This window comes from Oncorhynchus mykiss, chromosome 3, assembly GCF_057628025.1.
Source record: "Oncorhynchus mykiss isolate SJ-2025 chromosome 3, ASM5762802v1, whole genome shotgun sequence".
NCBI lineage: Eukaryota > Metazoa > Chordata > Actinopteri > Salmoniformes > Salmonidae > Oncorhynchus > Oncorhynchus mykiss.
This window is the reverse complement of record NC_143024.1, coordinates 19,212,501-19,237,500: the sequence shown is the minus strand read 5'-3', so window position 1 is coordinate 19,237,500 and position 25,000 is coordinate 19,212,501. Positions and strand designations below refer to the sequence as shown.

The 25,000-nt window shown below is 46.0% G+C and overlaps 1 protein-coding gene across 2 annotated transcripts in view; it reads right to left on the bottom strand.

The window, feature by feature from the left end:
* Positions 1 to 25,000, bottom strand: part of LOC110513974 (ephrin-A3) — a 146,780-nt gene that overhangs the window by 80,537 nt on the left and 41,243 nt on the right. The window contains exon 2 of one of the 2 annotated variants that reach the window (XM_090223777.1): positions 529 to 622. The exons of the other annotated variant lie outside the window; for it this stretch is intronic. The gene's annotated coding sequence lies outside the window, so the exon portion shown is untranslated. The remainder of the gene's footprint in view (positions 1 to 528; positions 623 to 25,000) is intronic. 2 annotated transcript variants of the gene reach the window in all.

Genomic DNA, 25,000 nt, shown 5'->3' with positions numbered 1-25,000 from the left:
TCTGAACAGTTAGTCCTGCTACATAAGTTCTGTTATACTCACAGACATGATTCAAACAGTTTTAGAAACTTCAGAGTGTTTTCCATCCACATCTACTAATAATACTACTAATAATATGCATATCTTATATTCCTGGCATGAGTAGCAGGAAGTTGAAATTGGGCACGCTATTTATCCAAAAGTGAAAATGCTGCCCCCTATACCTTAAAAGGTTAACACTGTGTCCAAAGAAGGGCCAGAAGTATACAGAAGGGTTTCATTCATTACAATATCAGTCACAGAATATCACTATTACACCTACCACACAGTTCACACTCACAAAGCCCTTACTTAATTGGCTTCAGTGCCATATGTATGCTGAGTTAGCACACACACACAACCACTCACACAACCACACACATTTACTGAGTGAACACATTGTCATCTGTTTACACGCACTCTCTTCAAACTTCCCATTTTTATCTAAACACAACACCTACAGCTGTAACACGAGAACACAGATTCACATTAAACTACAATCCCACTCACCGGCCCACTCTTCCTTCTGGCCCTCTCTCTCTGTCTATTTATTTTCTTTCTCTTCCTCTGTCAGCTGTCAGCCTCTCAGCGGCAGGGAATTCAACTTTAATAAGAGAGAGAGAGAGAGAGAGAGAGAGAGAGACAGAGAGAGGACAAAAAGATGGGTATTTAGAAAGAAGATGGGAACAGTAAAGAGAAAAGGGGAGAAAAGGAATGGAGAGGGAATGGAGAGGGGGGGAGAGGGGGGAGAGGGAATGGAGAGAGGGGGGAGAGGGGGGAGAGGGAATGGAGAGGGGGGAGAGGGAATGGAGAAGGGGGAGAGGGAATGGAGAAGGGGAGAGGGAATGGAGAGGGAATGGAGAGGGGGGAGAGGGAATGGAGAGGGGTGAGAGGGAATGGAGAGGGGGGAGAGGGAATGGAGAGGGGCGAGAGGGAATGGAGAAGGGGGAGAGGGGGGAGAGGGGGAGACGGAATGGAGAGGGGGGAGAGGGAATGGAGAGGGGGAGAGGGAATGGAGAGGGGGAGAGTGGGAGAGGGAATGGAGAGGGGGGAGAGGGAATGGAGAGGGGGAGAGGGGGGAGAAGGAATGGAGAGGGGAAGAGGGGGGAGAGGGGGGAGAGGGAATGGAGAGGGGGAGAGGGAATGAGGGGGGGGAGAGGGAATGGAGAGGGGGGAGAGGGAATGGAGAGGGGGAGAGGGAATTGAGAAGGGGGAGAGGGAATGGAGAAGGGGGAGAGGGAATGGAGAGGGGGGAGAGGGAATGGAGAGGGGGGAGAGGGAATGGAGAGGGGGGAGAGGGAATGGAGAAGGGGGAGAGGGAATGGAGAAGCGGGAGAGGGAATGGAGAAGGGGGAGAGGGAATGGAGAAGGGGGAGAGGGAATGGAGAAGGGGGAGAGGGAATGGAGAGGGGGAGAGGGAATGGAGAGGGAATGGAGAGGGGGAGAGGGGGGAGAGGGAATGGAGAGGGGGAGAGGGAATGGAGAGGGGGAGAGGGAATGGAGAGGGGGGAGAGGGAATGGAGAGGGGGGAGAGGGGGGAGAGGGAATGGAGAGGGGGGAGAGGGAATGGAGAGGGGGGAGAGGGGGGAGAGGGAATGGAGAGGGGGGAGAGGGAATGGAGAAGGGGGAGAGGGAATGAAGAAGGGGGAGAGGGAATGGAGAGGGGGGAGAGGGAATGGAGAGGGGGAGAGGGAATGGAGTGGGGAGAGGGAATGGAGAGGGAATGGAGAGGGGAAGAGGTAATGGAGAGGGGGAGAGGGAATGGAGAGGGGGAGAGGGAATGGAGAGGGGGGAGAGGGAATGGAGAGGGGGGAGAGGGAATGGAGAGGGGGAGAGGGAATGGAGAAGGGGGAGAGGGAATGAAGAAGGGGGAGAGGGAATGGAGAGGGGGGAGAGGGAATGGAGAGGGGAGAGGGAATGGAGAGTGGGGAGAGGGAATGGAGAGGGGGAAGAGGTAATGGAGAGGGGGAGAGGGAATGGAGAGGGGGAGAGGGAATGGAGAGGGGGGACAGGGAGAGAGGTAATGGAGAGGGGGAGAGGGAATTGAGAGGGGGGGAGGGAATGGAGAGGGGGGAGAGGGGGAGAAGGAATGGAGAGCGGGAGAGGGAATGGAGAGAGGGGGGGGAGAGGGAATGGAGAGGGGGAGAGGGGGGAGGGGGAGAGGGAATGGAGAGGGGGGAGAGGAAATGGAGAGGGGGAGAGGGAATGGAGAGGGGGAGAGGGAATGGAGAGGGGGGAGAGGGAATGGAGAGGGGGGAGAGGGGGGAGAGGGAATGGAGAGGGGGGAGAGGGAATGGAGAGGGGGGAGAAGGGGGAGAGGGAATGGAGAGGGGGGAGAGGGAATGGAGAAGGGGGAGAGGGAATGAAGAAGGGGGAGAGGGATGGAGAGGGGGGAGAGGGGAATGGAGAGGGGGAGAGGGAATGGAGAGTGGGGAGAGGGAATGGAGAGGGAATGGAGAGGGGGAAGAGGGTAATGGAGAGGGGGAGGGGAATGGAGAGGGGGAGAGGGAATGGAGAGGGGGTACAGGGAGAGAGGTAATGGAGAGGGGGAGAGGGAATTGAGAGGGGGGGAGGGAATGGAGAGGGGGGAGAGAGGGGAGAAGGAATGGAGAGCGGGAGAGGGAATGGAGAGGGGGGAGAGGGAATGGAGAGGGGGGAGAGGGGGGGAGGGGGAGAGGGAATGGAGAGGGGGAGAGGGGGAGAGGGAATGGAGAGGGAATGAGAGGGGGAGAGGGAATGGAGAGGGAATTTGAGAAGGGGGAGAGGGATGGAGAGGGAATGGAGAGGGGGAGAGGGAATGGAGAGGGGGAAGAGGAAATGGAGAGGGGAGAGAGGAATGGAGGGGGAGAGGGGGAGAGGAATGGAGAGGGGGAGAGGGAATGGAGAGGGGGGAGAGGGAATGGAGAGGGAATGGAGAGGGGGGAGAGGTTGAGAGGGAATAGAGAGGGAATGAGAGGGGGAGAGGGAATGGAGAGGGGGGAGAGGGAATTGAGAGGGAATGGAGAGGGGGGAGAGGGAATTGAGAGGGAATGGCGAGGGGGGAGAGGGAATTGAGAGGGAATGGAGAGGAGGGAAAGGGAATGGAGAGGGAATGGAGAGGGAATGGAGAGGGAATGGAGAGGGGGAGAGGGAATGGAGAGGGGGTGAGGGAATGGAGAGGGAATGGAGAGGGAATGGAGAGGGAATGGAGAGGGGGGAGAGGGGGAGAGGGAATGGAGAGGGAATGAGAGGGAATGGAGAGGGGGGAGAGGGAGAGGGAATGGAGAGGGAATGGAGAGGGAATGGAGAGGGGGAGAGGGGGAGAGGGAATGGAGAGGGAATGGAGAGGGAATGGAGAGGGGGAGAGGGAATGGAGAGGGGGAGAGGGAATGGAGAGGGGGAGAGGGAATGGAGAGGGGGAGAGGTAATGGAGAGGGAATGGAGAGGGAATGGAGAGGAGGGGAGAGGAATGGAGAGGGAATGGAGAGGGAATGGAGAGGGGGAGAGGGAATGGAGAGGGGGAGAGGGAATGGAGAGGGGGAGAGGGAATGGAGAGGGGGAGAGGGAATGTAGAGCGGGAGAGGGAATGGAGAGGGGGAGAGGGAATGGAGAGGGGGAGAGGGGGAGAGGGAATGGAGAGGGGGAGAGGGAATGTAGAGGAATGGAGATGGGAGAGGGAATGGAGAGGGAATGGAGAGGGAATGGAGAGGGAATGGAGAGGGGGAGAGGGGGAGAGGGAATGGAGAGGGGGAGAGGGAATGTAGAGGGAATGGAGATGGGGAGAGGGAATGGAGAGGGAATGGAGAGGGAATGGAGAGGGGGAGAGGGAATGGAGAGGGAATGGAGAGGGAATGGAGAGGGAATGGAGAGGGGGAGAGGGAATGGAGAGGGAATGGAGAGGGAATGGAGAGGGAATGGAGAGGGAATGGAGAGGGGGAGAGGGAAGGGAGAGGGAATGGGAGAGGGGGAGAGGGAATGGAGAGGGAATGGAGAGGGAATGGAGAGGGAATGGAGAGGGGGAGAGGGAATGGAGAGGGAATGGAGAGGGGGAGAGGAATGGAGAGGGAATGGAGAGGGGGAGAGGGGAATGGAGAGGGGGAGAGGGAATGGAGAGGGGGAGAGGGAATGGAGAGGGGGAGAGGGAATGTAGAGCGGGAGAGGAATGGAGAGGGGGAGAGGGAATGGAGAGGGGAGAGGGGGAGAGGGAATGGAGAGGGGGAGAGGGAATGTAGAGGGAATGGAGATGGGGAGAGGGAATGGGAGAGGGAATGGAGAGGGAATGGAGAGGGAATGGAGAGGGAATGGAGAGGGGGAGAGGGGGAGAGGGAATGGAGAGGGGGAGAGGGAATGTAGAGGGAATGGAGATGGGGAGAGGGAATGGAGAGGGAATGGAGAGGGGAATGGAGAGGGGGAGAGGGAATGGAGAGGGAATGGAGAGGGAATGGAGAGGGAATGGAGAGATGGAGAGGGAATGGAGAGGGAATGGAGAGGGAATGGAGAGGGAATGGAGAGGGAATGGAGAGGGAATGGAGAGGGGGAGAGGGAAGGGAGAGGGAATGGAGAGGGGGAGAGGGAATGGAGAGGGAATGGAGAGTGGGAGAGGGAATGGAGAGGGAATGGAGAGGGGGAGAGGGAATGGAGAGGGAATGGAGAGGGGGAAGAGTTAATGGAGAGGGGGAGAGGGAATGGAGAGGGGGAGAGGGAATGGAGAGGGGGAGAGGGGGAGAGGGAATGGAGAGGGGGAGAGGGAATGGAGAGGGAATGGAGAGGGGGAGAGGGGGGGGGAGAGGGAATGAGAGGGGGAGAGGGAATGGAGAGGGGGGAGAGGGAATTGAGAGGGAATGGAGAGGGGGGAGAGGGAATTGAGAGGGAATGGAGAGGGGGAGAGGGAATTGAGAGGGAATGGAGAGGGGGAGAGGGAATTGAGAGGGAATGGAGATGGAAGGAGAGGGGGAGAGGGGGGAGAGGGAATGGAGAGGGAATGAGAGGGAATGGAGAGGGGGGAGAGGGACAGGGAATGGAGAGGGAATGGAGAGGGAATGGAGAGGGGGGAGAGGGAATGGAGAGGGAATGAGAGGGAATGGAGAGGGGGGAGAGGGAGAGGAATGGAGAGGGAATGGAGGGGGAATGGAGAGGGGGGAGAGGGGGAGAGGGAATGGAGAGGGAATGAGAGGGAATGGAGAGGGGGGAGAGGGAGAGGGAATGGAGAGGGGGGAGAGGGAATGGAGAGGGAATGGAGAGGGGGGAGAGGGAGAGGGAATGGAGAGGGGGGAGAGGGAATGGAGAGGGGGGAGAGGGGGAGAGGGAATAGAGAGGGGGAGAGGGAATGGAGAGGGGGAGAGGGAATGGAGAGGGGGGAGAGGGAATGGAGAGGGGAGAGGGAATGGAGAGGGGGGAGAGGGAATGGAGAGGGAATGGAGAGGGGGGAGAGGGAATGGAGAGGGGGAGAGGGAATGGAGAGGGGGGAGAGGGAATGGAGAGGGGGAGAGGGAATGGAGAGGGGGAGAGGGAATGGAGAGGGGGGAGAGGTAAAGATCACCGCCCCCTACCTATCATAAAGACGGGGGGAAATAATGGAGAGATGTGTGTCAGAAAAAGGGGAGAGGGAGAAGGATGGGCCACACAGAGGAAAAGGAGATGAGAGAACAGATGATGGACTGGAGGAGCAATAGAGGGAGAGATGGAGGGATGACACCAAGGGACCACAGTGAGAGAGAAAGGGAGGTGAGAGAGGGAGGACAGGAGACATGATCAGTGACTGGTGAAAGAAAGAGGAAAGAAAAAGTGAGGGAGAGAGGGAATGAATGAAAAGAGAGAGGTTGAGGGATGAGTGAGCGGCAGAGAGGAGCTTCTGTCTCATTCATATTCAGTGTGTCTGTGGAGGTGTGACAGAAACGAGGTGTTAGAGAAGCTCCACGACAGGGTACACAATGCTTTACCTCGTTCTCTCTCTCTACACTTCCTCTCTATCTCCCCCTTTTATTATCTCTGCCCTGCTCTATTTCTCCTTCTCTCCCTCGCTCTTTCTGTCTGTCTCATCCCCCTCTCTTCCCCTCCCTCTCATTTCTCCTTCTCTCCCTCTCTCTTTCTGTCTGCCCCTCCCTCTCCTAACTCCCAATCTATGTCAGTAGAATGTTGGTAGTGACTGTTTGCTACACACACAGACAGAAGCAGAGAGGGAAGTTACAAGCCAAGGTCTACGCTTCAGAATTCTGCTTCTTTAAAGTCCACAGGCCGCCTTACTTTCTTAGTTTGAATTCATGAAAATAACCCTAGTTTGTTCATTCGTTGCTAGAAATACTGCTTGGAAGGTCACTGATCCATATAAAGTGGCCATGCTGTGTAAGCTACTTTATAAAGAAATAGAATATAGTAATGAATAAGAAAAGGTGTTTTGTCGCCTGAACAACAGGTTTTATAACTTACGTTAACTGTCGGCTTAGTGGAGACACACCAAACAATAGAGATGTGAAAAGACGTTTGTTGTTTTGGAAGGTCACTGTTGGCTGTCACTGCTCACTATTATTGACCTTTTCTTCCATCAGCCACAGAACAAAACATGTGTAGGAGCAAACTAAAGGAGAATAAGATCAGACAAATGATTTAAAAGAATATGACATTCAGTTGATCTGTTTTTTAGCTGTTCTCTGTCCCTCTGGCAAGGACACACTGTCTCTTCCCTTCCTAACACTTGTTCTTTATTTACTCTCACTACTCTGTCGTTTTCTCACCTCCCTCCCTCCTGCCCCCCTCCCCCCTCCCTCCCTCCCTCCCTCCGCCACTGTCTGTCTTGCACCTGTCTCTACAGCATGTCTGAACTGGTACCCCCCAGTCATTACTTGTCTCTATATTTTGAATTATCTCTCCATCCTGTCCCACCCACCTCTTTCTCTCCGTTTATCCGCCTGTATGTAAAATATCTTCATCTGCTTCTCTTTCATGAATTTCTCATTTCCTTCTCCCTTATCTCCTTGGACTGACCCCTTCATCTCTCCGTCCTTCCTTCCATCCCTTCCTCTATCTCTCCCTCTCTCATCAGCTCCATCCCTCTGCCTCCCTCCCTCCCTCCCTCCCTCCATCTTTCCATCCCTTCCTCTATCTTTCCCTCTCTCATCAGCTCCATCCCTCTGCCTCCCTCCCTCCATCTTTCCATCCCTTCCTCTATCTCTCCCTCTCTCATCAGCTCCATCCCTCTGCCTCCCTCCCTCCATCTTTCCATCCCTCCTCCTGTTGCGGGCTGATTGAAATTCAAACCAACCTTTATTGCTATGCTGTGTGTTAACGGTAGACTTCCCATCTATGGACTGTGGCTGTTAGGAAAAATATTGAGCCCATGTGAGAGAAAAGCAGACAACTCATGGCTTGGTTTACTTTACCACATCATCTCACTATGCTAAAAGCAGACAACTCATGGCTTGGTTTACTTTACCACATCATCTCACTATGCTAAAAGCAGACAACTCATGGCTTGGTTTACTTTACCACATCATCTCACTATGCTAAAAGCAGACAACTCATGGCTTGGTTTACTTTACCACATCATCTCACTATGCTAAAAGCAGACAACTCATGGCTTGGTTTACTTTACCACATCATCTCACTATGCTAAAAGCAGACAACTCATGGCTTGGTTTACTTTACCACATCATCTCACTATGCTAAAAGCAGACAACTCATGGCTTGGTTTACTTTACCACATCATCTCACTATGCTAAAAGCAGACAACTCATGGCTTGGTTTACTTTACCACATCATCTCACTATGCTAAAAGCAGACAACTCATGGCTTGGTTTACTTTACCACATCATCTCACTATGCTAAAAGCAGACAACTCATGGCTTGGTTTACTTTACCACATCATCTCACTATGCTAAAAGCAGACAACTCATGGCTTGGTTTACTTTACCACATCATCTCACTATGCTAAAAGCAGACAACTCATGGCTTGGTTTACTTTACCACATCATCTCACTATGCTAAAAGCAGACAACTCATGGCTTGGTTTACTTTACCACATCATCTCACTATGCTAAAAGCAGACAACTCATGGCTTGGTTTACTTTACCACATCATCTCACTATGCTAAAAGCAGACAACTCATGGCTTGGTTTACTTTACCACATCATCTCACTATGCTAAAAGCAGACAACTCATGGCTTGGTTTACTTTACCACATCATCTCACTATGCTAAAAGCAGACAACTCATGGCTTGGTTTACTTTACCACATCATCTCACTATGCTAAAAGCAGACAACTCATGGCTTGGTTTACTTTACCACATCATCTCACTATGCTAAAAGCAGACAACTCATGGCTTGGTTTACTTTACCACATCATCTCACTATGCTAAAAGCAGTCAACTCATGGCTTGGTTTACTTTACCACATCATCTCACTATGCTAAAAGCAGACAACTCATGGCTTGGTTTACTTTACCACATCATCTCACTATGCTAAAAGCAGACAACTCATGGCTTGGTTTACTTTACCACATCATCTCACTATGCTAAAAGCAGACAACTCATGGCTTGGTTTACTTTACCACATCATCTCACTATGCTAAAAGCAGACAACTCATGGCTTGGTTTACTTTACCACATCATCTCACTATGCTAAAAGCAGACAACTCATGGCTTGGTTTACTTTACCACATCATCTCACTATGCTAAAAGCAGACAACTCATGGCTTGGTTTACTTTACCACATCATCTCACTATGCTAAAAGCAGACAACTCATGGCTTGGTTTACTTTACCACATCATCTCACTATGCTAAAAGCAGACAACTCATGGCTTGGTTTACTTTACCACATCATCTCACTATGCTAAAAGCAGACAACTCATGGCTTGGTTTACTTTACCACATCATCTCACTATGCTAAAAGCAGACAACTCATGGCTTGGTTTACTTTACCACATCATCTCACTATGCTAAAAGCAGACAACTCATGGCTTGGTTTACTTTACCACATCATCTCACTATGCTAAAAGCAGACAACTCATGGCTTGGTTTACTTTACCACATCATCTCACTATGCTAAAAGCAGACAACTCATGGCTTGGTTTACTTTACCACATCATCTCACTATGCTAAAAGCAGACAACTCATGGCTTGGTTTACTTTACCACATCATCTCACTATGCTAAAAGCAGACAACTCATGGCTTGGTTTACTTTACCACATCATCTCACTATGCTAAAAGCAGACAACTCATGGCTTGGTTTACTTTACCACATCATCTCACTATGCTAAAAGCAGACAACTCATGGCTTGGTTTACTTTACCACATCATCTCACTATGCTAAAAGCAGACAACTCATGGCTTGGTTTACTTTACCACATCATCTCACTATGCTAAAAGCAGACAACTCATGGCTTGGTTTACTTTACCACATCATCTCACTATGCTAAAAGCAGACAACTCATGGCTTGGTTTACTTTACCACATCATCTCACTATGCTAAAAGCAGACAACTCATGGCTTGGTTTACTTTACCACATCATCTCACTATGCTAAAAGCAGACAACTCATGGCTTGGTTTACTTTACCACATCATCTCACTATGCTAAAAGCAGACAACTCATGGCTTGGTTTACTTTACCACATCATCTCACTATGCTAAAAGCAGACAACTCATGGCTTGGTTTACTTTACCACATCATCTCACTATGCTAAAAGCAGACAACTCATGGCTTGGTTTACTTTACCACATCATCTCACTATGCTAAAAGCAGATGAAGACACTGATTCCACTGCTGCTAAGACCTGATCTAGATTTCTGTCTCTACCTCCAAAAATATTTCCTATTTGACAGAGAGACAGACTCTCTCTCTCTCTCTCTCTCTCTCTCTCTCTCTCTCTCTCTCTCTCTCTGCATCTCTCTCTGCATCTCTCTCTCTGCATCTTTCTCTCTCTCTCTCTCTCTCTCTCTCTCTCTGCACCTCTCTCTCTCTACCAATTCAATTCAATTCAAGGGCTTTATTGGCATGGGAAACATGTGTTAACATTGCCAAAGCAAGTGAGGTAGATAATATGTAAAGTATAGAGTGAAATAAACAATAAAAATTAACAGTAAACATTACACATACAGAAGTTTCAAAACAATAAAGACATTACAAATGTAATATTATATATATACAGTGTTTTAACAATGTACAAATGGTTAAAGGACACAAGATAAAATAAATAAGCATAAATATGGGTTGTATTTCAATGGTGTTTGTTCTTCACTGGTTGCCCTTTTCTCGTGACAACAGGTCACAAATCTTGCTGCTGTGATGGCACACTGTGGAATTTCACCCAGTAGATATGGGAGTTTATCAAACTTGGATTTGTTTTTGAATTCTTTGTGGATCTGTGTAATCTGAGGGAAATATGTCTCTCTAATATGGTCATACATTGGGCAGGAGGTTAGGAAGTGCAGCTCAGTTTCCACCTCATTTTGTGGGCAGTGAGCACATAGCCTGTCTTCTCTTGAGAGCCATGTCTGCCTACGGCGGCCTTTCTCAATAGCAAGGCTATACTCACTGAGTCTGTACATAGTCAAAGCTTTCCTTAAGTTTGGGTCAGTCACAGTGGTCAGGTGTTCTGCCGCTGTGTACTCTCTGTTTAGGGCCAAATAGCATTCTAGTTTGCTCAGTTTTTTTGTTAATTCTTTCCAATGTGTCAAGTAATTATCTTTTTGTTTTCTCATGATTTGGTTGGGTCTAATTGTGCTGCTGTCCTGGGGCTTTGTGGGGTTTGTTTGTGTTTGTGAACAGAGCCCCATGACCAGCTTGATTAGGGGACTCTTCTCCAGGTTCATCTCTCTGTAGGTGATCGCTTTGTTATGGAAGGTTTGGGAATCGCTTCCTTTTAGGTGGTTGTAGAATTTAACGGCTCTTTTCTGGATTTTGATAATTAGTGGGTATCGGCCAAATTCTGCTCTGCTTGCATTATTTGGTGTTCTACGTTGTACACTGAGGATATTTTTGCAGAATTCTGCATGCAGAGTCTCAATTCTGTGTTTGTCCCATTTTGTGAAGTCTTGGTTGGTGAGCGGACCCCCGACCTCACAACCATAAAGGGCAATGGGCTCTATGACTGATTCAAGTATTTTTAGCCAAATCCTAATTGGTATGTTGAAATTTATGTTCCTTTTGATGGTATAGAATGCCCTTCTTGCCTTGTCTCTGAGATCGTTCGCAGCTTTGTGGAAGTTACCTGTGGCGCTGATGTTTAGGCCAAGGTATGTATAGTTTTTTGTGTGCTCTAGGGCAACAGTGTCTAGATGGAATTTGTATTTGTGGTCCTGGTGACTGGACCTTTTTTGGAACACCATTATTTTGGTCTTACTGAGATTTACTGTCAGGACCCAGGTCTGACAGAATCTGTGCAGAAGATCTAGGTGCTGCTGTAGGCCCTCCTTGGTTGGTGACAGAAGCACCAGATCATCAGCAAACAGTAGACATTTGACTTTGGATTCTAGTAGGGTGAGGCCGGGTGCTGCAGACTTTTCTAGTGCCCGCGCCAATTCGTTGATATATATGTTGAAGAGGGTGGGGCTTAAGCTGCATCCCTGTCTCACCCCATGACTCTGTGTGAAGAAATGTGTGTGTTTTTTTAGATGATTTCTGACATGCTGTTCCTTCTTTTTCCGTAGTGTATTTCTGTATTGTTTTAGTGATTCACCATAGTGAAGGCGTAGACTCAGGTTTTCCAGGTCTCTATGTTTTTGGTTGGACAGGTTTCTCAATTTCTTTCTTAGATTTTTGCATTCTTCATCAAACCATTTGTCATTGTTGTTCATTTTCTTCGGCTTCCTATTTGAGATTTTTAGATTTGATAGGGAAGCTCAGAGGTCAAATATACTGTTAAGATTTTCTACTGCCAAGTTTACAACTTCACTATTACAGTGGAACGTTTTACCCAGGAAATTGTCTAAAAGGGATTGAATTTGTTGTTGCCTAATTGTTTTTTGGTAGGTTTCCAAACTGCATTCCTTCCATCTGTAGCATTTATTAATGTTACTCAGTTCCTTTGGCTTTGATGCCTCATGATTGAGTATTGCTCTGTTCAAGTAGACTGTGTTTTTGCTGTGATCTGATAGGGGTGTCAGTGGGCTGACTGTGAACGCTCTGAGAGACTCTCTCTCTCTCTCTGCATGCATCTCTCTCTGCATCTCTCTCTCTCTCTCTCTCTCTCTCTATAAATCTTATCTACTGGATGCCCTGGAGAGCCGATTGTTGGCTGGCTCTGGTATCGTCTGGTAGGCCTATCTGGTGGTGTAGAGCAGAGAACAAATCTCACACTATGTGCTGGTGGAACAGCTGGCACACACATACACACATACACGTTGACACTCTAAGACACACACAAACACACGCACATTAAATCACACATTAGGTGTGCTGGTAGAACAGCTGTGACACTTGCCACGCAAATGCTGTTTTTAACCTGTCCTCTTCTGACTTACATTAACAAACAAATGTAGCCCTCTCTCCTTCTCTCGCTCCCTCCCTGTCTCTCTCTCTCCCTCTCGGTCTGTTTCTCTCTCCCACCCTGTCTCTCTCTGTCTCTCTCTGTCTCTCTGTCTCTCTCTGTCTCTCTGTCTCTCTCTGTCTCTCTGTCTCTCTGTCTCTCTGTCTCTCTGTCTCTCTCTGTCTCACTCTGTCTCTCTGTCTCACTCTGTCTCTCTGTCTCTGTCTCTTTGTCTCTGTTTCTCTCTCCCTCTCTCTGTTTCTCTCTCTCACTCTCTTTCTTTTCATCTAACCCTACACTGCAGACAGGTGGGATGTATTTTATTGGGTTTTATAGACACACACACGTGCCAATGCATAAAGGACAGAATCTCGTTAAGGGAGCAATTTTAATTAGTGTTAATTACTGCAGACTCTTGCCTCTGTATGACTGCTGTGTCTTCACTGTCACACTATGTTGAGAGAGAGTTGAGTTTTTATAAAACCTTTATTTTTTACTCAAGTGTTAACATAAATAATGACACACTGCCTTTTCAGAAATGAAATAACAAAATGTAATTCCTAAACAAAAATAAATACATAACATATACATTCAACTTATTTCAGCAGCAAAAAATAATTTCCCCTCCTCTACAAAACAAAGCGCTCTTTCGTAGGCCCACTTCTCCTCAAATAATAGGAGATCTTTTACAGCTGAAAAGAACTCAAAATCTACTTTTATTCTTGCTTTCACTAAACCTTTAAAAACACATCTTACATCCTGCCCATATCCCGTTTCTATCTTATGTTTCCTACTCAGAAAAATTGACATCTTAGCTTGTCCCAAAATAAAATTTAACATTTGACATTTTCTTTTCTGTTGTTTACTATATTGAAACCCCAAAATAAAAACAGTGTTATTGAAAAACTCCCCTACAGCTTTAAACAAAGATTCCAACATTTCCAATAGCGGTTTTATCCTCTCACACTCCATAAAACAGTGAAAAATGGTTTCTCTTATATTACAAAAAGGACATCCATCTCTAACATCTGAGTTAATAACAGATACAAAAGCATTAACTGCAATGATGCCATGTAAAACCCTCCATTGCATATCACCAGTACCCTTTTGTAACGGTGGTTTGTACAGTGCTCTCCATGCTGGCTTTACCTTGTCATCAATGCCCAATTTTACCCTCCATGGAGTATCTTTTCTATTTTTCAATTTATCTTTATTCAACACCTTGACACACCCCCTATATAATTCCTTCCCATTCACCTCATCCAAACCCACCTCCTCCAACCCTCTCAAATCCAGCAATAACGCCTTTCTTTCTGACTCTGGGATATTTGGTGTAATCCCTAGTTTTGGAAATGAGACGTCTTCATCTTGCACCTTCTTCTTGTGGCTACTAAGCATATCCCATTCTTCCGCTGACAGAGCCTTCCTACAGCTCCCCAGCATTTGTCCGACAATCCTTTCCGACCTCATCCCCAAATGTTCTGCCACCCTTCTTCCATCCATTAAGGCGGGCCCAGCCATGGCCATTAACTGTCTTAAGGTGATGATTTTCCCCTTCACCAGAATCTTGGAGAAATGTGGAACAGCTGCAGTTGTACAGTCCAGTCTCGCCCCATACACCAGAGGTTCCTCCAACAGCCAATGCACTGACTCCGCTGAAGTTCTTCTGGACACCTTCATTATGCTCCACACTCTGAGAAGGCCTCTATAAAACGGAGGTACTCCCTCCCTAGAAATCTGGCTACTATCAACCAGAAATAAAGCCTTCTTTAAACCTAATCCTCCAACCCTCTGTAATATAAGACCTGCCACCCCTCTCCACACCACATTTTCCGGTCCATAAAGCAGCCTTTGAATGAACTGAAACCGGAAAGCAGCAGCCCTACTAGCAAGATGTACAAGACCTTGTCCCCCCTCCTCTTTTGACAAATACAAAACACTTTGTGGAACCCAGTGATATTTATCCCAAAAGAAATCCACAATAATTGCCTGTATCTTAGCCAGAAGGCCAGATGGTGGTTCTAAAACTGACAACCGATGCCACAGTGCAGAGGCAATCACATTGTTAACTATAATAGTGCGCCCTCTATATGACATACGAGATAGTAACCAACGCCATCTCCTCATCCTCCCTTCCACCATTTCAACCACCCCACTCCAATTTTTTTCCATAATCCCCTCATCTCCTAGATACACTCCAAGATACTTAAAACCTCCCTTACACCATTCCAGCCCCCCTGGCAAAGCCATGATCCCTCCAGACCATTCTCCAATCTGTAAAGCACAACTCTTTTCCCAATTTACCTTTGCAGAGGATATTCCCCTAAAACGATCAACCATTAGACTCAAACTATCCACCTCCGCTTGATTTTTCACTAGCACAACTACATCATCAGCATAGGCTGAAAGACGAATAGGAGGAATATCCTCTGAAAGGCACACCCCTGCAATGCGACTTCTAATGCTATTTAGTAGTGGCTCTATAGCAATAGCATATAACATCCCAGACATAGAACATCCCTGCCTAATACCTCTACACACTTTAAAAGGAGCACTCAAACCACCGTTAACTTTCAATACACTTTCAATGTCACCATATATCACCTTTATCATGGCAATAAAACCAGAGCTGAACCCAAACGCCTCAAACGTGTGCCATAAATATTGATGTTCAACTCGGTCAAATGCCTTTTCCTGATCAATTGAAATTAGACCAGCATCCAACCCAATAGCCTTAGAGACGTCCAAAAAATCACGAATCAGAGAAATGTTATCCCCTATCTGCCTGCCAGGAACACAGTAGGACTGATCCGTATGTATGATTTGCCCCATCACCTCCTTCAGCCTGTTGGACAAAGCCTTTGACAATATTTTATAATCAGTACACAATAAAGCCACCGGCCTCCAGTTCTTCACCTCCCTCAGGTCACCCTTTTTAGGCAGTAGGGTGAGGACAGCCCTTCTGCAGCTTATTGGTAGTAACCCTCCGGTTAAACTATCATTAGCTACTTCTAACCAATCCTCTCCCAACATAGCCCAAAAAGACTTAAAAAAGTCAACGGGAAGCCCATCAATGCCTGGTGCCCTTCCATTTTCCATGCCATTTAATGCAGTGTATAAATCCTGCAAAGACAATGGTTGCTCAAGCTCAACCTGAGCTTCTGCAGGCACCTTTGGGAGCCCATCAAAGAACTGCTGTGTCACTGTTTTGTCCTCTTTGTACTCACACTTGTAGAGCTCAGCATAGAACTCTACTGCCCTCTTTCTAATTTCACTAGGGCTAGTGAGCTCTTGTCCAACAGCTGATTTGAGACAATGAATAATTTTTCTTTGTCCATTCTTTTTCTCTAAACCAAAGAAAAATTTGGATGAGGCATCCATTTCAGATATGCCCTGAAATTTACTTCTCACCAATGCCCCCTGTGCTCTGATACCCAGCAGATCTGCCAATGCAGCTTTTCTCCTCTTGAGGGCCTGAGTATGGCCTCGATCTCCTGTGGTCTCAACCAACGTCATGAGTTCCACTATTTCAATCTCTAGGGCTTTCATTGATCTGGTGATATCCTTGGTGACATTCTCCGTGTATTGATTACAAAATTGTTGAATCTGGATTTTCCCTATATCCCACCATTGTTGAAGGGATACAAAACTGGTCTTTTGAGACCTCCACCTCTCCCAAAAAAAACTGAAACAATTCCTGAAGTGAGCATCACTCAATAAAGTTATATTAAAATGCCAGTATGCGCTTTTAGGTTTTACATCGTTAATGAACACCACCTCTGTTATTAAACAATGATCAGAAAATCCCACTGGAGTTATCACACTTGATTTACAGACCTGAGATTGATGCTCAAAAACATAAAACCTATCTAACCTGGCCATAGAGATGATGTTCTCTCTCACATGCGCCCAGGTGTACTGCCTTGTTCCTTCATGTTGACTCCGCCAAATATCACACAGTTCATTTGTTACAATAAGGCGTTTTAAAAACGTCCTTGAGGCTATATGAGGTTCTTGGTGATTTCTATCTAAATCGCTAACTGTGCAGTTAAAATCCCCAGCAATAAACAAATAATCTTCTTTGTTACATTTCTCAATGGTATTTGATAATGTCTCTAAAAAACATACCCTCTCAACTGTCACCACTGGGGCATATACATTTATCAGACACATATTGATGTTTTCATACCTTGCTCTAACTTTTAATAACCTCCCCTCAACTACCTCTTCAACCTCATATGACAAAGGCAAAAACCCTTTTGAGAACAAGATAACCACACCCCCACTTTTTGAGTTTTTATGACTACACACCACTGTCCCCCCCCACTCCTGTTGCCACATAACTTCATTTTCCAAATTACTATGCGTTTCTTGTAGAAAAATTATGTCACTTCCCTTTCCCCTCATTAACTCATACACCATGGCTCTTTTTTTAACATCTCTTGCCCCATTTACGTTTAAAGAAGAGATCTTAAAACTGCTCATGGATAAGAAAAAAATACAGAGGAAGATACAGCCACCACATCTCTTTACAGAGTTAAAACTGCAACTGAACTCTTTCATTTTCTTTAGAATTTGCATCACTTATTACTCTCGTGACCACTTTCTTGAGTCTAGCAATTTCAGGGCTTTTCAAACCTCCCCCTGTAATTTTTGACATCAGAAACTTTGCTGATTCAATAAACAATTCACGTTCAGGGAAAAAATCAGTTACATTGTAATCCTGCATATATTTCTTCCCTTTTGTCAACTTCAGAAATTGACGTATCTTCTCGATCCCATACCTCCCTTCCACCCCATCTATCTCACTATATTGTTGTGACGCGTCAGATGACTCACTCTCGCTATCCTCCCCAGAAGAAAACCCCATCTCTACAACCTGTTCATCTTCACCTGATTTATCCATCTCTACCTTTCTCTTAGAATTAGACCCTTCACCACCCCTTAAATTCTTCCTTTTACTCCTCGGTATTTTGAAAACATCCGCTTCTTTTTCCGTTATTTCAATCTCCTCTTGACCTCCAATTTCATTTTCCAGCACCACCTCAGTGACGGCAGTCGCAATCTCACCTAGTGTTTCCCCTCCCTCTTTGTTCTGATCTACCACAATTGCCCCCGTATCCACAATGCCTTCCTCTCCTACTTTTCCAACCACATCTGCCCACCTTCTCTCTTCCCCTACACCTGTAGTATTTTCATCCCTTCGCTGTGGTACGTTAGTTGCACCCGCACTAAAGCTACTACCAGGCTCAGCGCGTTCATTCTCGGGACAATTACGCACCAAATGCCCCTCTCTTCCACATCCAAAACATTTCATTGATTCAGTAGATGCATAAAAGACATAATCAAATCCATCAATCTTAAAACTAAACGCTAAATTCAGTTCATCTCCTTCCTTTTTTAAAATCATATGCACTTGTCTCCTATGAGACACGACATGTTTCAACAACGGAGATTTGCATCCAAAAAGAACCTTCTTTATTGTAGATACGATTTGACCATGGCGAGATAACTCTCGCTCTAACACTTCATCTCTAACAAATGGTGGCACGTTAGAAAGCATAACTTTCTTCGCAGGATTCATAAGCGGAAATACCGGCGTCTGTGTCTCCCGCAACACAACACCCCTCTCAACTATCTTATTCACCTTTTCAATTGAATCTAAGAATATCACTACAGCGCTATTCATCCTTGAGGCTGATTTAATGCTATCATACCCAATGATAGCACCCACAGCCAAACTACATTCTTCCACTGAACACCCAGCCGCAGCAGGAATTTTTACTCCATGCCTCCGACTAAGTTTTTCAAACTCTACATTTCCGCGAGTGGCCATTGCAACCAGCCCCACCCGCTGGTTGTGCCCTCGCGAAAAACCAACCTCAAAGATCCCACCACCCCTATACGTGCTTAGTGATAGTTAAACAATATACCCTAAAAACAACTAAACTAATCAATATATATATATGTACATACCAAAACCCAATAGAGTGAAAAGAAATTCCATTCGTTCTCACAATCACTCCTGCTTGACGACTCACTCCCAGCATGCACTCCGAGAGAGAGAGAGAGAGAGAGAGAGAGAGAGATGCAGAGAGAGAGAGAGAGATGCAGAGAGAGAGAGAGAGAGATGCAGAGAGAGAGAGAGAGAAAGTAGGAGGGAGAGAGAGATGCAGAGAGAGAGAGAGAGATGTATTTTTGCCCATTCCTCCTGACAGAGCTGGTGTAACTGAGTCAGGTTTGTAGGCCTCCTTGCTCACACACACTTTTTCAGTTCTGCCCACACATTTCTATGGGTTTGAGGTCAGGGCTTTGTGATGGACACTACAATACCTTGACTTTGTTGTCCTTAAGCCATTTTGCCACAACTTTGGAAGTATGCTTGGGGTCGTTGTCCATTTGGAAGACCCATATGTGACCAAGCTTTAACTTCCTGACTGATGTCTTGAGATGTTGCTTCAATATATCCACATGACTTTCCTTCCTCATGAAGCCATCTATTTTGTGAAGTGCACCAGTCCCTCCTGCAGCAAAGCACCCCCACAACATGATGCTGCCACCCCCGTGCTTCACGGTTGGGATGGTGTTCATCGACTTACAAGCTTACCCCTTTTTCCTCCAAACATAACGGTGGTCATTATGGCCAAACAGTTCTATTTTTGTTTCATCAGACCAGAGGACATTTTCCCAAAAAGTATGATCTTTGTCCCCAAACCGTAGTCTGGCTTTTTTATGGCGGTTTTGGAGCAGTGGCTTCTTCCATGCTGAGCGGCCTTTCAGGATATGTCGATTTAGGACTCGTTTTACTGTGGATATAGATAATTTTGTACCTGTTTCCTTCAGTGTTTATACTTGCATACTATTGTTTGTACAGATGAACGTAGTACCTTCAGGCATTTGGAAATTGCTGCCAAGGATGAACCAGACTTGTGGAGGTCTACAATTTTTTTCAGAGGTCTTGGCTGATTTCTTTTGATTTTCCTATGATGTCAAGCTAAGAGGCACTGACTTTGAAGGTAAGCCTTGAAATACATCCACAGGTACACCTCCAATTGACTCAAACGATGTCAATTAGCCCATCAGAAGCTTCTGAAGACATGACATCATTTTCTGGAATTTTCCAAGCTGTTTAAAGGCACAGTCAACTTAGTGTATGTAAACTTCTGACCCACTGGAATTGTGATACAGGGAATTATAAGTGAAATAATCTGTCTGCAAACAATTGTTGTAAAAATGACTTGTGTCATGCACAAAGTAGATGTCCTAACTGACTTGGCAAAACAATACATTTGTGGAGTGGTTGAAAAACGAGTTTTAATGACTCCAACCTAAGTGTATGTAAACTTCCGACTTCAACTGTAGGCCAATATCCACTAATAATAAAAACTCAAAAAATAGCAATTACGTTTTAGAAACATCTAAAATACAGTGACGCCCTCTCATATCATCACCAAGCCCTGCAATGCCAAGATCTGAGCAAAGAAAAGAGTCCCCTCATCAAGCTGGTCCTGGGGCTGAGTTCACAAACCTGTTCTACTAACACACTGAAGCCTCAGGACTAGAACATCCAATTAATCAGAATACAACAAATTAAAACACAATAAAAACAAAACTACATTGCTTATTGGGAAACACAAGCACAAACACAAACCAAAATGCAGTGCTAACTGGCCCTAAATCGACAGTACACGGTGGCTAAATATTTGACCATGGTTACTGATCAAAACCTTAGAAACATGTTGACAAAGTACAGGCTCAGTGAGCACAGCCTTGCCATTGAGAAGGGTAAACACAGGAAAACATGGCTCCCTGTAGAGGAAAGGCTGTGCAACCACTGCACAACAGCAGAACCTGAGACGGAGCTGCATTTCCTGACAAAATGTCAAAAATATAAACCAATTAGAGAGTGTCATTTTCCCAAATTTGAAACCCTTATTCAAGGTGAGGTGAGGGACAGGGAGAGAATCATAGAGAGCAGAGGAGGTCAGATAAAGTGAGGGAGAGGGACAGGGAGAGAATCACCGAGAGCAGAGGAGGTCAGATAAAGTGAGGGACAGGGAGAGAATCATAGAGAGAAGAGGGGGTCAGATAAAGTGAGGGAGAGGGACAGGGAGAGAATCACAGAGAGCAGAGGATGTCAGATAAAGTGAGGGACAGGGAGAGAATCATAGAGAGCAGAGGAGGTCAGATAAAGTGAGGGAGAGGGACAGGGATAGAATCACAGAGAGCAGAGGAGGTCAGATAAAGTGAGGGACAGGGAGAGAATCATAGGGAGCAGAGGAGGTCAGATAAAGTGAGAGAGGAAAGAGAGGGGTGTCTAAAATAGAGAAAAAGAGAGAAAAGGAGATGGAGAACACTGCTGTTCTGGAGTCTCCAACAGTGCACACCTTCAACCCCGGGCTACGTGTGTGTGTGTGTGTGTGTGTGTGTGTGTGTGTGTGTGTGTGTGTGTGTGTGTGTGTGTGTGTGTGTGTGTGTGTGTGTGTGTGTGTGTGTGTGTGTGTGTGTGTGTGTGTGTGTGTGTGTGCGTGCGTGCGTGCGTGCGTGCGTGCGTGCGTGTGTGTGTGTGTGTGCGTGTGTGTTTGACCCTTTGACTGAGCCAGTCCTCCATTACAAAGAGTCATCATGATGGCTCTAATTAGGAACAGATTGATACACACTTATACCCTGTGTGTGTTTGTGTGTCTTTGTGTATGTTTGAGTGTGTGTGTGTGTCTGTTTGTGTGTGTGTGTGTGTGTGTAACGGAGACAGACCCCCATAGTGGTGAAGGTTAGAGGTTGCTTATGTGACAGGAAATACAGCCGCAGCCTGTCTGCCAATCCACACACACACTCGACACACACTCTGAGGACAGTGGAGGCAGGTCTTTGAGCGCGGCAGTGGGGTTTGAAGGTGCTGAGTATGAACCAGTATTATCTGTCATAATCACTCTCTCTCCAATTCAATTCAATTCAATTCAAGGGGCTTTATTGGCATGGGAAACATGTGTTACCATTGCCAAAGCAAGTGAGGTAGATAATATATAAAGTGAATATATAAAGTGAAATAAACAATAAAAATTAACAGTAAACATTACACATACAGAAGTTTCAAAAAAATAAAGACATTACAAATGTCATGTTATATATATTATACAGTGTTTTAACAATGTACAAATGGTTAAAGGACACAAGATAAAATAAATAAGCATAAATATGGGTTGTTTTTACAATGGAGTGTGTTCTTCGCTGGTTGCCCTTTTCTCGTGGCAACAGGTCACAAATCTTGCTGCTGTGATGGCACACTGTGGAATTTATCAAAATTGGATTTGTTTTCGAATTCTTTGTTGATCTGTGTAATCTAAGGGAAATATGTCTCTCATACAGTGGGCAGGAGGTTAGGAAGTGCAGCTCAGTTTCCACCTCATTTTGTGGGCAGTGAGCACATAGCCTGTCTTCTCTTGAGAGCCATGTCTGCCTACGGTGGCCTTTCTCAATAGCAAGGCTATGCTCACTGAGTCTGTACATAGTCAAAGCTTTCCTTAATTTTGGGTCAGTCACAGTGGTCAGGTATTCTGCCGCTGTGTACTCCCTGTTTAGGGCCAAATAGCATTCTAGTTTGCTCTGTTTTTTTGTTAATTCTTTCCAATGTGTTCAGGAAATTATCTTTTTGTTTTCTCATGATTTGGTTGGGTCTAATTGTGCTGTTGTCCTGGCTCTGTGGGGTGTGTTTGTGTTTGTGAACAGAGCCCCAGGACCAGCTTGCTTAGGGGACTCTTCTCCAGGTTCCTCTCTCTGTAGGTGATGGATGGATTTTGATAATTAGTGGGTATCGGCCTAATTCTGCTCTGCATGGTCTCCATCTCTCTCCCCTCTCACAGTCTCTCTCTACCCTCTCACAGTCTCTCTCTACCCTCTCACAGTCTCTCTCTCCCCTCTCACAGTCTCTCTCTACCCTCTCACAGTCTCTCTCTACCCTCTCACAGTCTCTCTCTCCCCTCTCACAGTCTCTCTCTACCCTCTCCCTCTCCCTATTTATCTCTCAGGCTATCTCTTCCCTCTCCCCTCTCTCTCTTTATCTTACAGTCTCTCTCTCTCTTTATCTCACAGTCTCTCTCTGTTTCTCTACATCATGTATTGAGCTTGATCTCCCATCCATCTGTCTCTCTCTCTGTTTCTCTACATCATGTATTGAGCTTGATCTCCCATCCATCTGTCTCTCTCTCTGTTTCTCTACATCATGTATTGAGCTTGATCTCCCATCCATCTGTCTCTCTCTCTGTTTCTCTACATCATGTATTGAGCTTGATCTCCCATCCATCTGTCTCTCTCTCTGTTTCTCTACATCATGTATTGAGCTTGATCTCCCATCCATCTGTCTCTCTCTCTGTTTCTCTACATCATGTATTGAGCTTGATCTCCCATCCATCTGTCTCTCTCTCTGTTTCTCTACATCATGTATTGAGCTTATTCTCCCATCCATCTGTCTCTCTCTTCAGTTTCACACATATCCATGCAGTTGTCACAGTGTGGTGGGTTATCTGTCCAGTGATGACCTTATTCTCTCTGTCTGAAGGTTCTGCTAGCGATCCACCTGAAAAATGCTAACCATACTATTTCAGAGTGAAGGGGGAGTTGTGAGTGTGTGTGTGTGTGTGTGTGTGTGTGAGTGTGTGAGTGTCCAACACGGAAGACAGCACACATTTAGGCCTCACTTTATATAACCACTGTTCAGCAAGCAGATAGATAAAGAGAAAGATAGACAGAGAGGGAGAGAGAGAGAGAGATGGGTAGAGCGTGAGGTAGAGAGAATGTGTGTGTGTGTGTGTGTGTGTGTGTGTGTGTGTGTGTGTGTGTGTGTTATTTTTATTTAACCTTTATTTAACTAGGCAAGTCAGTTAATAAGAACAAATTCTTATTTACAATGATGGCCTACCAAACGACAAAAGGCCTCCTGCGGGGACGGGGGCTGGGATTAAACATTTAAAATCAAATATAAATATAGGACAAAACACACGACAAGAGAGACACCACAACACTACATAAAGAGAGACCTAAGACAATAACACAGCATGGTAGCAACACAACATGACAACAACATGGTAGCAGCACAAAACATGGTACAAACATTATTGGGCACAGACAACAGCACAAAGGGCAAGAAGGTAGAGACAACAATACATCACGCAAAGCAGCCACAACTGTCAGTAAGAGTGTCCATAATCGTTAGCTGCAGTGAACGAAAAAAGGAGCAACCCAGGGATGTGTGTGCTTTGGGGACCTTTAACAGAATGTGACTGGCAGAACAGGTGTTGTATGAGGAGGATGAGGGCTGCAGTAGATATCTCAGATAGGGGGGAATGAGGCCTAAGAGTGTTTTATAAATAAGCATCAACCAGCGGGTCTTGCGACGGGTAAACAGAGATGACCAGTTAAACAGAGGAGTATAGAGAGCAGTGATGTGTCCTATAAGGAGCATTGGTGGCAAATCTGATAACTGAATGGTAAAGAACATCGAGCCGCTCGAGAGCACCCTTACCTGCCGATCTATAAATTATGTCTCTGGAGTCTAGCATGGGTAGGATGGTCATCTGAATCAGGGTTAGTTTGGCAGCTGGGGTGAAAAAGGAGCGATTACGACAGAGGAAACCAAGCCTAGATTCAACTTTAGCCTGCAGCTTTGATATGTGCTGAGAGAAGGACAGTGTACCGTCTAGCCATACTTGTATGAGGTGACTACCTCAAGCTCTAAACCCTCAGAGGTAGTAATCACACTGGTGGGAAGAGGGGCATTCTTCTTAGCAAACAACATGACCTTTGTTTTGGAGGTGTTCAGAACAAGGTTAAGGGCAGAGAAAGCTTTTTGGACACTAAGAAAGCTTTGTTGTAGAGCATTTAACACAAAATCCTGGAAGGGGCCAGCTGAGTATAAGACTGTATTATCTGCATATAAATGGATGAGAGAGCTTCATACTGTCTAAGCTATGTTGTTGATGTAAATTGAGAAGAGTGTGGGGCCTAGGATTGAGCCTTGGGGTACTCCCTTGGTGACAGGCAGTGGCTGAGACAGCAGATGTTCTGACTTTATACACTGCATTCTTTGAGAGAGGTGGTTAGCAAACCAGGCCAAAGAACCCTCAGAGACACCAATACTCCTTAGCCGGCCCACAAGAATGGAATGATCTACCGTATTAAAAGCTTTGGCCAAGTCAATAAAAATAGCAGCACAACATTGCTTAGAATCAAGGGCAATGGTGAAATCATTTAGGACCTTTAAGGTTGCAGTGACACATCCATAACTTGAGCGGAAACCAGATTGCATACTCAAGAGACTACTATAGACGTCAAGAAAGTCAGTCAGTTGATTATTGACTAGTTTTTCCAAAACTTTTGATAAACAGGGCAAAATAGAAATTGGCCTGTAACAGTTAGGATGCACAATGCAGAGAACACCAGAAGAAGAATCATCTTTTATTTAACTAGGCAAGTAAGTTAAGAACAAATTATTATTTACAATGACGGCTTTACCGGGGAACAGTGGGTTAACTGCCTTGTTCAGGGGCA